The 18,274-nt window shown below is 38.6% G+C and overlaps 2 long non-coding RNA genes across 3 annotated transcripts; both read right to left on the reverse strand.

Annotated features, from left to right (window-relative positions):
- Positions 1-477: 477 nt before the first annotated feature.
- LOC135262414 (uncharacterized) lies at positions 478-4,457 on the reverse strand. Of its 2 annotated transcripts, none has more exons than XR_010332225.1 (3): positions 4,274-4,457; positions 1,332-1,518; positions 478-1,095 (listed from the first exon to the last, which is right to left on the reverse strand). It is a non-coding gene; the product is annotated as an uncharacterized LOC135262414 (long non-coding RNA). The 2 variants fall into 2 exon arrangements; XR_010332226.1 differs by having other exon boundaries at positions 1,314-1,518.
- Positions 4,458-15,321: 10,864 nt separating this feature from the next.
- On the reverse strand, positions 15,322-17,715 carry LOC135263758 (uncharacterized). The gene is made up of 3 exons (XR_010332537.1): positions 17,432-17,715; positions 16,649-16,768; positions 15,322-16,036 (listed from the first exon to the last, which is right to left on the reverse strand). It is a non-coding gene; the product is annotated as an uncharacterized LOC135263758 (long non-coding RNA).
- Positions 17,716-18,274: the final 559 nt, after the last annotated feature.

Below are 18,274 nucleotides of genomic sequence, written 5' to 3' on the forward strand. Positions count from 1 at the left end.
ACGAGAGAGTTCACTAAATTAGCTATAAAAAATAATAATTTGTCATTATGAGGATACAATGGGTTTTCATCTGAAACCCAGTAGTTCACTGTTTCGGTTTAGTTATTTCTAAAATAAGAGCTTTCAATTGAATGAATTCTGAATGCACATGCAAATAATTACCATTGCATGTATTTTGTTCAGACTAAGAGGACTTACCTTTTTTAAATGCCTTTCACGGGGTGTCACTATTGCATTGCTGAATTTTTAAAGTCTAAGAAATTATAACTTTAACAAAGTAGTCTACGCACTCTTGATTGAAATTAGATTTTTTAAAAAGCTCTGAAAATCTATTCGCCATGGTCCAGTGATGAAGCATCTCAGAGTACGAGTGCTGATCTAGGATCAGGGTCTCTCTCTCCATATCCTAACCTTATTCACAAAGAGCCAAAGGATTAAAATGATCCTAGATCAGCTCTCTTACTCTGAGATGCTTTATGAACATTGGTCCTGGAGATTCCCTGAACAAGCTCTAATCAAAGATGGTTGATTTAATTAGTTCTAAAGATGCACTGCAGTCAATGTACAGTCAATAGTTTGCAGATCAATGAATGAATGTGCAAATGTTTGTTAACCATTTATTAAAATAACACACTCACGCCCACACGCACACACAAACAGTTAAATACAACAAAGCGAACAATGATTCTACTACTACAACATTACTGATTCTATCAACATCACTACACAAACTAATACTACATACCACCACCCCCTACCACTAATATAACCAAACACTAAAATGATATTACTACTACCCATTCACCACCACTACAGCTCCAACCACACACACACACACACTTCCATCTTTCACTCTTTTTCACACTCTAAGGTCTCATAGAATGCACGTGCAGATTGTGGGAGGAAGTTGAGCATGGTCATCAGATCCCGGAATTTCTCCTTCTTGATTGCCAGGGTACCTTCATATGCCCTTGGGTAGTGTTGCAGGAAGGAAGGAGCTTGAGGCGTAGACTTCTTTTTTTACAATGAGCCATGTTTTCCACCCCTCATAGAGACTGTGTGATGTCCTTGTGTGGAGGTTCCAAGGATACTTGGCTAAAGAAATCACAGGAAACAAACCAAACAAAAATATTATACAACAACAAAAAAAAGCAGTTCTGTAGAATACCAAAGGTTTACAAGTTAGTTGGTAAAAGTAACTGTAAACAGTGGTGTTCCTTTCATAATTTACCATATCTTCACAGGAACGCCTTGTTAAGTAAAATGAAGAAGATGGTTAAAGATTACCTAAAATTCTAAAAGTAAAATCTTACTACTACAATACTTGAGACCTTTAACCACATCTGTGATGTGATGAGAAGTCCAGCTGGCCGTTTCAGGACAGAATCTGGGATTTCCCTGAAATCTTCACATGCCATCTTCACCACCTTAAATGGAACGCTTGTTCTTGCCGTTCCAATCGTTGTTGTGATGTCATCAGGGGTGTGGAGGATGGACACTTTTTTCTTTTCTCAATAACTGCAAAAGAGCGGTCACATGGTACACAGTGCCCTGAGACCATTAATTTTTGTTGTACCTGGGTGAAGTACTTCCTTGACACCAACAGCAACATAAAATTGATCATTCTCCAGTTATTATTTTGCCCACAACAGCGGTCACTATAAATGATCAAATTTTGCTCTTCTGATTCTGCAAGCAGGGCAAATTTTTTCTTCCACCCACTTCAGCAGGCAGTTGGCTACCTCTGTGGACCCCCTGTGGGCCACTCCCTCATTCCACAGATACATTGAAGCTGGTTCATCTGAACCCATTTCTCGCAAGCAAAAATTGTAATTAGCTAACTGCCGCTGATAATAAATGTTTGAGAGTGTTAGATTTGGCGTATAGATCACTGCTTGTAGGTCTACACAGATCACGTGGCATCCATCATTGGCTTTGGCCCACTCGGTGTCTTCGTCTAGCTGGTTGTAGGCCTTCTCCGCTTCCCTATGGTGAATCTCACTTTCTGCGAGTATCTTCGCTCTCTCCTCGCTTGACGCCATTGTTAGCTTCATGAACAAGCTGTCACATTTTTGACAGGTGTCAGTCCTAGGTTGGCCGAATTTGAGATTCTCCTCCTTGTGATGCATGCAACAGTGATGACATGAGAGTTGGAACATTGCCAAAATGTGGTGGACGGTTCAAAATAGTTTTAATGTCGTCCCATCCCCATACAAGAAACCATACAAGAGTACAGTGTATAGAAATACATACAAGAGTTTAGTATTACACATTTAGGTACTGTACCGCATTGTGTGACAATATTTTTGAATTATTTTAAAATCTGATATCAACATTTCACCTTAAACCTTCATAAAGGGCTCATTTATATGCTTTATAATGGACAAAAAAACATTTTATTCATTTTTGTAGAGATTTTCTATATGTTTTTGGACCCCTAGCTATTTTAGCCCTGATGGAAAGCTCGTAATTCCCACTTGAAAATGATGCAACAGTGAGTTTCTTGAGTCAAAACAGTTGATTTGTAGTTAAATACATGAATATTTTGTGATTTACAGCAATGCATAATATAGACATTTTGGGTAGATTTGGAGACGTTGGGTACACTGCTTAGTTTTTGCTTCATAGATCCTTAGTAGTTCTACATATACACCCTCAGATTTTATGAACTTGTGGTCAAGAAGGTTTTGATCCAGGACATGTATAATTTAACCTGCTGTATATATGCAATCTCTCAGTATTTCATTGCAAACTAAAAAGAGCAAATACATTTTTGATTTTTTTGCCTAGACAATTGCATTTGTGGCACTTTATTTCTTCCAAAATTATGAATATAAACTAATCTAATAGTATTGTAAATGGTACAAATGTCTTGCTTCATTTAAGCCATTTTTCAAGTCTCTGTGGTGTTCACATCTGGAGTTATAAAGCTTTAAATAGGGTACCCCCTAAATGGGCAAGGATTGGCCAGATTTGGCATGTGCGCTAAGGGGTTAAATCCCTGCAAGGTCACATGGTGGAGACAAACTGGTGGCCCTAAGTATAGCACTCTAACTAAATGTTAGATTCACCAACAAATTATTGGACAAGGTCCTATGGATATACTGCAGCTGTATCACTTTTGATTATTCTGCTGTGGTTCATTTATGCTGCATTAACGTCCTTGAATCATGGAGAGATTCTCCCCTTTACAGTTGCTCAGCCCACCCTCATTTCAAAGCAACATTTTCCTTAAATTACCATATTAAATATTCAATGATCCAACATCATCTAAACAGATCAGATCAAGGGAATTAGAGGAGAGATAGAGCCATTAATATGTCTGGCTCCACTTGATGTCCCCCGTAACAGCTTCTGCTGCCATGCTGTAAAAAATTCATTACTTGTAATTTTCCAACGTCAAATTGTCCATGATAAGGATGGGCCAAGCGTCACATTTCACAGAGTTGAAAATTTAAACTGAGTGCTTTTTGCAAAATTTATTTTGTACAGCATATTACATTCTGTAATTATACATCTGAATGACAGGAACAAGTTAGACATTCGGTAGGCTCTTATTATTGATCGGATTAAGTAAGTACAGCACATGAAATAATTAAAATGTTTGGGTCGGGTTAACTTGCCACAGGGAGAGTTTTTATTTGTTTTGATGGTTTTTAATATTGAGCAGGAACATTTTAGCCTCTCAAAGTGAGCTCATAACATTTTCATTACTGTATTTTCTTAGGTGTATTTGTTTTTCTTAAATATTCCCATCTGCAACTCCAAAGACAAGCTCATACCACAATGTGGACCAATAAAATACCCTTTTTGTTAATTTTTATTTCAGTTATACTCATGCAGTAAAACATATTTAATTAGTATGTGTGTGGGGTACACACATAGACAAATCAAAACAATTCCCTTGAAACATGAATCATAACATTTCACCAAGAAACTGCATCTTCACTTCTGTGGAAAACTAATAACAAAAGAGCCATCCGTTTTTCTTCCTTTGGGTCTTTTTTGCCCTCTAAATTGAGACAAAAGGAAGATTCTTGGAAACATTCTTTCTACAACTCATTCTTATTTGTAAGGAAGAGTGTGTTTATGACTTTAGGCTTTTGTTCATTCTTGATAATAAAACATTTTTTACGTGACCAGAGCAGCCCTCATAACACCGATTTATGGGAAACTGAATAATGTAAAAGAGACCAAGAAGTTCTGTGCAGACCAAGACACCACTGACCTTTAAATGGAGGAGCAAAATGAAAATTTAAATTTAAATACTCACTTTCTCACTCAGTTTGTTGATGGTTAGCTGGTCGGTAACCTGATTATATACAGGACTGAAATAGGTTTTCAGGGTGACCAGATTCCCTGGGGAACTGTGTAAATGCTGTAATGCAATTAAAACCGATATTCACAAATACAGTCATAAAACATTGAGATATGGTACCACTCAAATATTGAAAAAATCTCAGAATAAGTTGGGACACGTGAAAAGCGATGAAATACAGGCAATGGGCACAAAAAATTAGCAATTTGGTCGTCCTAACTGAAAGGTAAATACTATAGCCAGTATTTAATCAACATGTGTCCTTAACTTTTACCTCAAGACTGAATGCCAAGTGTTTTGGATTGATTTTTGGATTGACGTTTTAGGTTGCAGTCATAATTTTGATAACCTTTTAAGTCTAAAATTCTGGGATTACTCATGATTACCGTGCATTGCCATGCAAACTGTGCTGCTATGCCATGTTTAATTCTGACGTTGCCAAAAAAAGCCACTGTTATGGAACTGCCTTTGCATGAAGTTCATGGTTTTGAGCAGAGACGTGCAGAGGGGGTGGCTACAGTGGCTCGAGCCTCTGCCCCTTTGTCCTCCTTGGCTGAAATGCCCCTCTGAACCAAATAAATAATAACATGATGTTGCAGACCATTTGTCTGTGACATGCCAATCAGTGGTTATGGATGTGGCCATTCTTACTAAAACAGCTGTAATTTTGTGAACACTATGTTCAGTCATCACCAAATTTGCTATAACAATGCAGTACTTGATTTTGAGGATACATACAAATTGGTGCCTCTTTGCCAATAGTGGCACTATTGCAAATAATTTTAAATTCCTATAACTCAGCAACTGTTAGAGCAATCAGGTTGAAATTTGGAATTGTACATCTCTGTGCAAGTCCCCAACAGTAGGTTGTAAGATCAACAGACATCTTGATATATTTTATGTAAAACCCACTGGCATCAGTCAATCAGATATCAGAAGCCATTTGACAGGCTTAGCAATGGCCGATCTTCTTGAAACTTGGTGTTGACATCTTGCCTTGGTACTTCTATGTAAAATTTGGGATCAGTCAGCCATTTGGGAGCGCTATAGAAATATGTGTATTTTCAAAGAGTGTATCTCTGGCTGTTGTTAATGGAAAATAAATCAATAGATCCTACTTCTTCAGCTGAACAAGAAACAATCTTTAGTGACACGGCCACTTTTATGGGAGTTCACTTAGCAAGGCATTTTGCACCAGAATGCTCTCCACACATCAGCTAATGTGGAGAGGGAGTGAATAAACAACAATGCAGCTATAAAACCGCCAATGTAAACACAGTCCAGTCAGAAAATTATGTCTACACTGACATCCACTTAAAATCAGCTAGTTTTCTCAGAAAAGTACAAACTTCATTTTTAGCCCCTTTAATACCCAAGAAGCACCTGTAAGCTAAAGGCCAAGACAAACACTCTCAGTTTTGTAGACATTTTTGGCATTGTTTCTTCAAGTTACATGCAATGAGACCTTTTTCCTTCAAGCACTGAAAGTACAACAAAAAAATTACTGAAAACCAAGTGAGACTGATGCCACATTTATTTCATCACACAACAGCCTGATAAACATGGCTTGTCAGAAGCATCGTTGTTGTAAAACATTCAATTAAACTGCCAAGTTGGCTAATAATTTAAGTATACAATAATGTTAAATCATGCAGTGCCCTCAACGGAATGCATAAAACCATGACTGACAGTTACAGGCAAAATATCAATACAATTACAAAGTCACACAGATCAGTACAACTGCACATGGCAACAGGGCTCAACAGGCTCTGAATAGGTGTTAGAAAAGTGTAGTAGTACACTTCCCATTGATGGAAACAAATTTCACGTTTTACAAGTCTACTGAAATACAATTTTATTTAATCATATTTAAAGTATACTTTCAAAACGGATACTAAAGTACACTTGCAATGACTGAAATTAAAGTATACATGGGTAGGTGACACAACAGGAAATTGTTTTGTCCAGAATAAATAAAAACCATGAGAAAACCGTAGAAATGGAATTAAAGCCACATAAGATGTATGTGGATATCATGTTAAATAGTTTTGCAACATAGACTATTGTTTTATAATATGCATGAACTTGTTGTGGGAAGTAACAGAAGTAATAAAAACACAGCCTTTTAAATGTTTAACGACCACATATTTGTGTAAAGACCTATATAAACATTTTTTATGTTCTTTTTTTAAAAAAAATATTTTTTATTTGCTCGAAGATTTATAAGAAAGCAAGAAAAATCTCCGTTCACCCGGCAGGTTCCTTCTGTTTCGCAAATGAGTAATTAGAGGCGTAAATTGGACAGTCTGTCATCAAAGAAATTGATGAAGAGTATTACATTAGGCCATCTATCAGTCATGGTCATTACGTAGGCTTAAGATCATGTCTGCAGTGTGATATAAAGCATTTTAGTTTGACAAATGGGTGTTTTTTATTTTTATTTTTTAATTACGGTGAAAAGGAGACATGTCTTTTCCATTCCCAGTTCCCAACCTGCTGCCAGTGTGAAATGATGCATACCCCTAGGGAGGTCAAACCGATTTTTCAGAAAACAGAGTTTGGCAGTTTATTTTTAATCCATAATAGCATAAATGCTACAGTATAATCAAATAATAATATATAAATCGCTGACTTTTTAGAACATAAGAAAATAGTTGTTTCCTTTAATACGATGTAAAAAAAATTAGCTGATTCCCTCAGCAAGAAATAACTATCATTGGGGAGAAAGGATCTGTGTAGTTTTTGGCCAATCGTTTTCCGTTTCAGGAACAGAAATAAAAAAGCAAGAAATTAATGGGTGTTCGATATTCATTTTAAAACATAAATTGAAAAACGAGAATCAACTGGTATTAAATGATATTAATCATACAATTACCCAAACTGAACTGGCTCTCGATTTTAAAGTTTATGGTATTAGGTTTTTATTATAACAAATAGGTTAGTTTTTTTTTTTTTACCCAATTGACTTTGGTTTGTATTAAATCGCATTAAAGAAAACAGCTGTTATTTTGAGATAAGTTAGGTATTTATGTGTAGCATTTATGAAATTGTGAAAAATAAACTGTTTAGCTGAAAAATCGCAAAAACGGGTTTGACGTCCCTTTTAGGGTCTTACGAGTTTTATGTTGCAAACTGTTGTAATATTTTTTTTTTAAAGAGAGTTACCAGATCCATAAAAATATTTGAATGGCTTCTATGCTGATACCAGCCCAATATCAGCTGGTATTAGGGCTTTATTATTCCCTAGTACTAATGTTATCTTAAAATCACAGAGCTAAGCTCATTTTAAGATTGCGAATCACCCAGAAATGCAACGCGCCGTGACGTCAACTACAGTGCAGAATAGTGGAAGCTGTCCTTATGAGGAAATATTACACACTGCTGCCCTCTACTGTCAGAACCCTACATCCATTTCCTTCTGGCCGGCAGAACTGCCGCCGCGGCAGCAAACGCGTCATCTGAAACCAGTGACCACTGTATACACCGATCAGCCACAATATTAAAATCCACCTAAACCTTAATATTTGTGTTAGGTCCACTAAGTTCGTTTGCATGTCAAGCAAAACCAAACATCACCAGGGAGCATCTCACATTTACTGACCATGATTCCCATCTTGCTATCTTAACTGTGTGCACACTATAAAATGTGACAATGACGAGAGGTTGCACATTGCAAGATAACGAGAAGGGTTTGCACACAGTGGTTGCCAATGAGAAGAGGAGAAGATCACCATGGATGAAGAGCAACTGGCAGTTGTTTTTGTCAGCGCCTTTATATGTGCAGAAAAGCACATTAAAAGAGAGAATAAATTCTGAATTTGGGTGCATCAGTTTCAGCTGGAACCTTTCCTGCACCAGTTGGGGATAACACCAGGCAAACCAAAACCTCTTTTTTCAAGATGTCATAGTTTTGGGCATCAGCAAGCAGGAGCAAGTAATAGGCTTGTTGAGCCTTCTCCATTGTATAGGGTCCAAGGAACTGAGCCCCCTCCTGTTGGTCCCAGCGCTCTCATTGAGCCATAAACTCAACTGTATGCAAGTATGCTTATACGTCTTCCTGGGGTGTCAGCTTTTTAAGGAGCTGGTGGACGGTTGCTCTAGGATCCGGCAGTGGTGTTCATTGAGCCGTTGCCAAGTTCAGTTGTACCATCACCAGGGCCGGCCCGTGGCATAAACGTTCTATGCGGTTGTTTAGGGCCACAACCGCTAGGGGGGGCCACACGACCATGAGGGGGGGCCACACGATGCAGTGTTTCTCTAAGATAAAGAACGTTATTTTCATAATTACGTTATTCATCCCCTATCGCGGAACTAGTGGTATAAATTGAAAATGGAACGGCAACAGAACATTTCAACAATGTAATGTAAGAAGGATTTTATCCCCCCCCGCTCAACAGAATCCAGCAGCCCCCAACCCCCCCCCCCCCCCTTGACAGACTTAGGGCCACCAAAATCCTAGGGCCCTGACCCTCACATTTTTTTAGCTGGTGGTGAGCTGTTGAATCACCTGCCGGTTTTGTAGGGAAACCTCCAGCATCTGATGGACAACTGGAGGAATAGGTGAACTGGTGGGTCTCAGTTTCATTTACAGAGAGAGAACAACCATGCTTTTATTATTACTATTTTTATTATTACTTAGAAAAAAGAAGAATAGAAAAACAAGGAAGCAGCAAAGTTTGTTTTTTATTGCCCTGGGGAGGGAAATAAACAATGAGAGCTGGGGAATTAGGTGGGAAACACTCCAGCTCTGTGCAAGGGTGGAGGAAGTGCAGAATTGCCCGTTCGGGGATCCCCCAGTTTGTTTTGGTGACATGGGTGATATGTGACAGTGAGCGAGGGGGAGCTTGTCAGAAGAATTCCTTACTTGTTTACATTCTGGACAGATGTGACTGCAAGTGAATCTATTGCTGTTACCCCTCGCAGCACGTTTGACACGCAGCACAACACATTTGCTTGCATTCAGCTCTGTCCAAAATGCAAACTAGTCCGGCATTCTTCATGGTAAGAAGAAAGAATGCACAAGGTGCATACAACCTTGGTAAACCTGCAAAGTAATGCCAAGTGTGTCCCTATTTTTTCCTCCAGTAGCAATGCTTAAGATCCAGCAAATCCCTGACACTTTAATTTAATCCACATCAATATGCCACCCTGCTTGCTGGGTCTATTTATGGGTTTTTTAGTGCATAAAAAATTCTAGGAGAAACACTGATACTGCACTTTCAGTTGGAGGGATACATTTTAAGTTGGATGAATGCGAAGAAATATCATAAAAAATGTTTTTGTTTTTAAATGTTTAACTTTGTTGCATTACTTGAAAATTGTGTAATTAAAATTGTGTTTATTAGAATGGCAAGATTTTAAATTGTTGTCCATAAAACTTATGGAAGCAGAGCCACCTATCGGTATCTGTATCGGCCGATGTGTCCCCCAAATGATTGGAATCGATATCGATCAGAAATTGTCATATCCGTGCCTCCCTAATAATTTTCAAGAGGTCTGAATATTTTTGCAAGGTAGTGTCCTCTTAAATTTCCATCCTCTGCATTCTGAGATCATGTGTTTTTTCAGTGGGGGTTTACTTTAAACTCCTTAGCTGCAGGAAGAAAGAACACCTAAATCTTTCACACTTGCGCAATGAATCATCTGCTGAATGTGCTCCGTGCTATATTAGTGCGCAATGTAGGGGGTACGTCCTGCTTTGCATAATGGGTCTTATTTTCAGTTAAGGCTTATGAGCAACTATAACCTCAAGGGGATCTTGTGCCCTTCCAAAATTGCAGTCTGGCTCTCTGAATTTCCTTCCTGCGCTCATAGCTAATTAATTGTGAGATGACTATAACCATTATTCATTTTTAATTTGTAAATGATATGAATTACACTAATGATCAGTTCATTTTAAATTATGGACTTTTGAGTTTTGAAGACATCATTTTTTAGAAGTTTTTACATTCATATCCATCAGTATTTCCATATTGTGCAGAATATCTGACCTTTCATGTCAGCTTTCATTTCAGCGTCAGTAAAAGTTCTTAAAAACATATTTTTTTACAAAACTTTGAAATAACTTTTAGTTTTTTGTTTTTTATTTCTATTTTATGAACTTTTTTGAGGTGGTGTTTTGGAATGTACCTGTTTTATTAAGCATTACATTTTAGTTTTATTTATATTAATCCAACATATAAAAGGTGTGCTATATTATTATTATTATTATTATTATTATTATTATTATGTGTGAAAATAAGTTCTTATAAAAGCTGGAGGAAGAAATGCTAATTTTGAGACAAAGCAGAAACATTTTGCAGTATATGTGTGTATTTTGAATCAATTCCTTTGTGTGTCTTAGTGCTTCACTATTTGCATTTCATATATAAAAAAATAGAAAAAACTTTTTATTGGATTCACACACTAATCCAGTCTCTAGTCCTCTCTAAATCCCTCTGTAACCACAAGGCAAAAAATAAAAAACAAGCACTTCATTGCAGATCTATCTCTCTGTCATCCCACAGAAATGGGGTTTCATCCGTATATCAGCTGAAACTTTAGTGCTACCAGTGTCATCATATATAATGTGGTACATCAATTCTGAAAGACAGAACATATACATTTTAGAGCATATCATGGGGAATGAAATGAAGAAATATTTAGAGATGCCTTGAGGACATGAAATTGAACATTTCCTGTTGAAAAAAGTTTGCCTTAAAATAATATTTCTGTTGTTGACATTAATTTCTGTGGTACTGTAGTTGCTGTGGCATAGTTGTTAGGAGTGGTTTGCTTTTAATTGCTTCAATACACTAGTCTTGACATTTTTTTAATTTAATTGTATACATCTTTATAATTTGTATAAATTTTGTTTTTATGCTGCATGCATATACAGAAATATAGAAAATTCACAGAACATATATAGGCAGTTTGAGCAAATTAAGTTATACGTCACTGGATGTGGTAAAGGGGGATGATAAAAACTATTGACAAAACAAGAGGAGCAGAGCTACAAAATGAGGTATCTGTTTTGCAAATATGGCTTGTGACAGTTTGTGACCTTGAGGACACCTACGTATGAAAACTGGCCCATCAGCCACAAGTGGGGAGGAGTCTGAGTGACTGGGGTGGCAACTAGGTGCCATATTCGGCAACACTCGAATAATGCGTTCTCCCCGAATGTTTTCTCCTCCCAAATTTGGCTATTATTATTCATATCTGGATCTTTTTTTCCATCTCTTTGATGCGATTTTCTCTGAAGTCCACACCAAGTTTCTCAATCAGACACACACAAACCTGCAGAGAGACAGTGAGTGAGTTTCCTTTAAAACTAGATAGGCCAGAGCGATGCCATAGTACTTTGGGGACTTTATCATTAAAATTCCTTCCACAGCTTTCCTAAATATGAGGGCTTAAAATAACTGAGTTTTTAAATTTAAAAAAATCGACCCAGTAAAGAAATACAGGCAGTTTCTGCCATTTTCTTCACAAACCCCGAACAATAGACAACAGGTGCTTTTACCCATGTGCGAACGTGCCACTGTCACTGTCTACTAAAGCATGCTGTTCAGCAACTAAATGAAATTTGATACGATCTTCCCAATTAAGTGCTAACGAAACTAACTTCACACATATAATCACACAAATTTAATTCACTGCTAATTGTCTGATGAAGTTTATAAAGCCTTTGGGGAGGGGTTGAATATTTGTGGATGCTGTAGTTCTAGAAATGATTGGAACTCTGCGGAAATAATTCCACTGACATATTTTCAGGATTTCTCAGGAACAGAGACTTTGAACAAACAGAATAGAGCAGCTACATATCTGCGTTAAATGTAACCAATTTGTGTACGTGCGGTCCCAGCAAATCACCAAAGCTGCAGATTGACTGTGGAACTGATAAGAGAAGAATAGGCTATGTAAAAGCACACACTTACACAGGCTTTATCCATTAAAAGTGCACTGATCACCAAGGGTTTCAAATAGTGAAGCAACATGTTATTGCCATATGTCATTTGCATCACCACTACATTTATGTCATTTGCATAGCTATTGCTTTTTCCACCAACATTCCACATTCATATTTGCACCTTGTGACATTTCTGTTGTGCAATATCCCCCCTTTGTCGCACTGAGTGACATATTCACTCTCTAACTGGCAGCTCAGTTGAGCGATTCAGCTTCTTTTTACAGAAGAAATTTGTTTATTTGTGCAGTCAGAAATATCTACAAACTCAACAAACAAAAAAGCCACTGGACCATTAGGTTTCTCGGTCTGAATTATGGCAGACTGAGACCCATTGCATGAAGTTCTTGATTCAGTCAGTCTGTGGTGTCCTCCCAAACTCATCTGACCTCTTCTGCTGGGACAAGGCTAAAAACTTCATTCTACCTCACTTTAACATTCTCAGCTGCTCTCAAACTGGTGCTGGTCATGCTCCCCGCATTTGCGTCCCTCTCCCAGGGCTGTTTGAGAGCATGCTGGAGACTGTAGCCATCTGCATTGATATCAACCATTGCAAGAATCTCTACCCAGCACAGCATGCCATTCCTTTCACCAAGGCAGGGCAGATTCTCCAGCCGCAATCGAGGCAGCAGCTGAGATTCCCAAACATCACCATGCTTACCATAGTTGACAGAAAGGAAAGAGGGACATATTTCATATTTTTAATATCTGTCTTTACAACGACTCAACCAAATGGTCGGCAGAGTGTAGAACTGAGAAAAATGACTTTAAAGTTGTTTTATTGTCCAGCCAAATGAATTGTAGGCAGAATATTGGAAATGTGGCAATTCTTTGTTTTTTTAATGAAGTTATTTATCTACATAAAAATCTTGAGCTCAAACTTGACCTTTGACCCTTATTCGGAAGTTAATGTACTCTGCCTTTGCATTGTCTGCAAAATAATAAGGGGTCATGCCAAGGCAAAAGGCATTAACTTCCATTTGATCGCTCACTTGGTTGCTGATCACTATATGAAATCAGTATATGATAATAATGATAACATCTACATAAAATTTAGTGATCATGGCACAATTAGGCTTAATATAATATAAACATAAATATAATATAATGTAAATGAGAATGAATTAATGTGTATTTGAAGGTCATGAAGGTGCATTACCAACTCACATATCATTAGGACCTATTTTATAACCCCATTGTTGTATTGAATTGAAACAAAACAAAACTATTTCTCTTCCTATTCCTTAAATTGCAAGTTGCAACTGATTTTGCAATGCCAATAATAGGTAACAATGCCCTAGGTTAAATATCAGTAAATGTTTTCAGATTTGTACAGGGGATAAAAGTTGTTGTTGATGATGTCGTGTGTAAGTTTTCTAATAGTGAATAAAAGTCACACTGTATACATAAATTCACTCAGATAGAAAGTTAAATGTATATCATTTAATGAAAAATGCAGATGGTATACAAAATGACAATTCATGTTATCTCCGTAAATTTCTCTCCCACAAATTAGATACAAAATGAAATAGAAATAATTTAATACAAATTAATCTTATCCATAAAGTTCTCTCCCACTGTATTCTTTCTTGAGAATTTTTTTTCTTCCTGTCATCACTCTTCATCGTTGTTGCTCACAGCCAGGGAGCTCCAGAATAGCCTCCTGGTGGGTGGCATGAGGGGACCCAGCTTCTTGAGGATATCCCTCTTCTTGGCCTCCTCTATGCCCTTGTCCTGTGGCCTCAAGGTGGTGGGTATCTTTAGCTGAAACTTATTCTGCAGGAAATCCAGCTCTGTAAAGTCCTCCTCCTCATGGGACATCTTCACAAACATGCTCCTTGAACCACGTCGCAACTGGACAACTTTAAGTTTGGGTATCTTCTTCCCTTTGACTGCAGAATGGCCATCCGTCCAGTCCCTGATGCCTTAATTTCTGAGCTTCACCACCTCAACTTTATTGGAATTGGAGTTTGCCACCACAGAGAGGAAGTCTTCGAAATCATAGACCACCCCTCCTGGTCAGCTCTTCATCTCCTGCTCCACGCCATGATGGAAACTGTCCGCACTCATAAATGTGTGCCCTGGCTCGAAGAACTTAAGGGTGATGTCTTCAGTTGAGATGGTGTTGGAGTTAACTAAGGACACAAGCGAAGAGAAAAGGCACCAGTTTTTGTTCTGAGCGCTACAATTGTCTACCCAGTAGACAACGTGCTTGATGTCCCGCTCCTTCTCCAAGCCGCTGCATAAGCCGATGTTATCTCCGTAGCACTCCGCCCTGCAATCCCCTCGTGGCAGACAACAGAGATGGTCTTCTTTTTGTTGGTCTTTTTTCCAACTGACGCAAAGGTTTCATGATATGCAACTATCCGTCTTATCACCAGGCATTCGTGGGAGTATGATCACCTCCTGCAGGTCTACACTTCTGGTCGATATATCTTCAGGCCAGTCCCTTTCCTCATCTGAGTGTAGCCTGCTCTCTGCTGCTGAATTCTTCTGTTTTTGCCACCTCTCACACTGCGGGCAGTTCACTGCAGCCTCCCCCCGGTGGTCAGCCTTCATGTGCTGTTCCTGCAGCAGACAGCTCTCACACTCCTCCTCTCCAAGCTTAGTAAAGCTAATGTTCTTAAGGCCATGATACACGGGCAACTTTTTTGGGCAATATTGCCAGCAACTCAAGTTGCCCTGATACACTGGTGGCAATGGGCAATGGGCAACGTAACTGAAAAAGACCAAGAAACTGGAGATGTAATTCCAGGATCTTGGCGAGAAGAACCAGAGTGCCTACTACAGCTGGAACCTACTCATGACAGAAACCCAACTACTGATGCCAAAACTATCAGACAAGAGTTTACCTCCTACTTGTGTACAAATGGAGCAGTCAGTTGGCAGAACAGTGCCATTTCCTTGTAGTGCATGATGTTCCTGACCTATGACCTATGAAGGTCTGAACATACTATAGATTTTAGAAGTAAAGCATATAACTTCTTTACCCAATTCAAATTAAGGAAGGGGAATTAAGTGTATTAATTAAATTAATTTGAATTAATTTATATGTATTTATATTTATTCAGTTAATTTATTACACATTTATTCAAAATAATTTTTCATTCAAATTCACACTGCACATAGAAAAGTAATGAAAACAAGTGAACAGGTGATTATAAAATGAAATTTTGTTAGATTTTATTGAACATTAATTACAGTATAGTCTTTCCTCTTGTATGTTATTACTTAAATAAAATGGGTAATAAAAAAACTAATTGGTTAAACTAGTTCTATCTGAGATTACTCTTCTATATTGGTATGTACAATTTCAATAATCTTCCTCTTCACACTCCTCAGTTTCTCCACCGGCACCTCTTGCAGACACTCATCTAAATATTTTAAAAATCCTGCATGTGCTGACTCCAACTTCTGTTCTTGTCTTTTCAAGCACTCCAAGGCATACTCCATTGCCACCTCTGCTTTGCTGATGTCCCCTGTTTTTTGTTTTTTTACATTTTTGGAAGTGGTCTTGTCTGGAGTTGCGGTTTCAATTTGGATGGGTGGAGTTGCGGTTTCAATTTGGATGGGTTGGGATTGGGATGGGATATTATCTTCGGTCTCATTGGGTTCTCCTCCTTCTTTCAAGAAAAGCAGGTCTTTATAGTATTTCCATCTTGGAATGTAAACGTCATCTGCTCCATCGCCTGACCACTTACTGGATGCTGCTTTATTTTCCCGCTGAAAGGTTGTCCGCATGTTTTTGAAATTTTTTTTAATGATATCGACTGCAAAGGATAAGGAGATAATTTTCGTAAAGCTTTTAAAGTGAATTTTGTTAATACAGTTAACAGTTAATACAGCCTACTCAGCTCCACTCTCATTACCCTGGAGCCCTGGGCCTAGTGCCAAGCTACTGGCCAACAGTGTTGGGGAACATTACTTTTAAAAGTAACTTGTTACATTACAACGTTACTTCCATTAAAAGTAACTTGTTACGTTACAATGTTACTTACTGAGAAAAGTAACATGTTACATTTACTTTTGCGTTACCAAAAATGAAAGCCCCTCTGTAGCTGTCAATGTGCAGTGTCTGTTTGTCTGTCTGCGTCTATGACATAATGTGACACACCCATTATGTCTGTTTGCGTGTGTTCAGTAATGTACTGTAGTTGGGGTGATGAGCATACTGTGACCCAACTGCTCATTTTGGTTGGTTGTATTATTCTTAATGGAAATTAGGCAAGATACTCTATTCACAGAGAAATAGCTAGGTGGGCATATTGCCTTGGCTGCATGTGGACTCCACATCACCACCGAGCGTGTTGCTAAAACTTACAGGAGCACCCATTTAAAAAGACCTATAAGTTATCATTAACTGCCCCTTTTCAATTTCCTACCTGTGACAACAACTTCTGTCTGTGCAGAATTTAGTTGGTTGCGCAAGGCCTCCATACATCTGTCCCTCCTGTCTTTGTCTTTGTAGACCTCAAGCTTCACTTTCCAAAGGCACGGGTGTTCTGTTATAAATGAAATAGGGAGAGATGGATGTGATGTGGGGGGGAGAGAAATCGGGACCTCAACACAGACTCTGACTGGCACACACACACACACCTAGCTTGCTTCATCAGTCACACACACACACACACACACACACACACCTAGCTTACTTCATCAGTCACACACACACACACATACACACACCTAGCTAGCTTCATCATAGTCACACACACACACACACACACACACACCTAGCTAGCTTCATCATAGTCACACACACTCACACGCACACAGCCAGCAAGCGAGTTAATTTAGCTAGCTAAGTTAGGTACTTGCTAGCTAACGTTAGATAGCTAGCTTGCTACTAGCTACCATCGATTTTTTTAAGGTAAATACTACGCTTATTCAATGTGCTAGCTATGAATATTGGGTCATATTAATTACCCAGGTTCTGTTACTTTGACAGATTTCCGTCAAATAATTAATTTAATCCAAATTATGCATACATTTATGACTGACGGAGCCCATGGTAACCATGGAAACGTACGAAAACATTAGTAGTAACTTATGCTAATAAATAAAGATAGCTGAGAATACAGTTGATGACAGTTGTTGAAAAACAATTAGCAATACATGTATATGCATAATACATGAGAACAACACGTTTTAATGATTCAATTTACCTGAGAAAAATGAAATCAGTTGCCTCTCCATTTCTTCGCTCCAGGCAAGATTGGCCGCCATCTTCGTCGATTTTCTTCAGCCAAGAGAAGTAGTCACATGACTAAAATCTGTATTCTGATTGGAGGATCCCGAAAAGTTGCCTACTGTGTTGCCCCATCGATCTAATTTCCCAGATAATGAAAAGTTGCCGCTTTTCAATAGAAAATATTGCCGGCAATCGTTGTCAGCAATATTGCTGGCAATATTGCCCAAAAAAGTTGCCCGTGTATCATGGCCTTTAGACTTTACAGCCTTTCGATAAGACTCGTAGGAGCAGTTTTGCCTTTTTCTACATAGTCAGTATATATGAGTTTGATGCTAATGTCGCTGGGGAGGTAGTGGCAGCATGGGGCATGCTCCCTCCGGTAGTGGCTGACAGTCGGGTGGAAGGACTCAATGTGATCATGCAATGGCTTCAGGTCCAGCTTGTTGGCTGGTGCATGTCTCCCTCTCTGATCTTTCGGTGGAGCAAGAGGAGTTGTGATTTCTTTGCCCATCACTGAGAGGACCAGGCTGTCATTGGTCGGGTGGTACCCTAAAGTTGAAAGAAATGTTTGCACACCTGCTGTGGGACCTGGCCTTCATCTTTCAGCATGTAGATGAAAGACCTGCCCTGCCGACTTGGTTTTCCATCACCACAGACTTTAGCGGTCGGTACCTGGCTCACAGTGTGAAACATGAAGGAACGTTTCTCAGGGTATGGCATGTCCCAGTACTTGCCCCAGATTTCTCTCCGTCTGTCCTCTGAAAATTTCTCAGAGCATTTTCTCCTGCATTTGGGGCCATGTGGTTCTCTTATTGGT

Source organism: Anguilla rostrata, chromosome 9 (genome assembly GCF_018555375.3).
Source record: "Anguilla rostrata isolate EN2019 chromosome 9, ASM1855537v3, whole genome shotgun sequence".
NCBI lineage: Eukaryota > Metazoa > Chordata > Actinopteri > Anguilliformes > Anguillidae > Anguilla > Anguilla rostrata.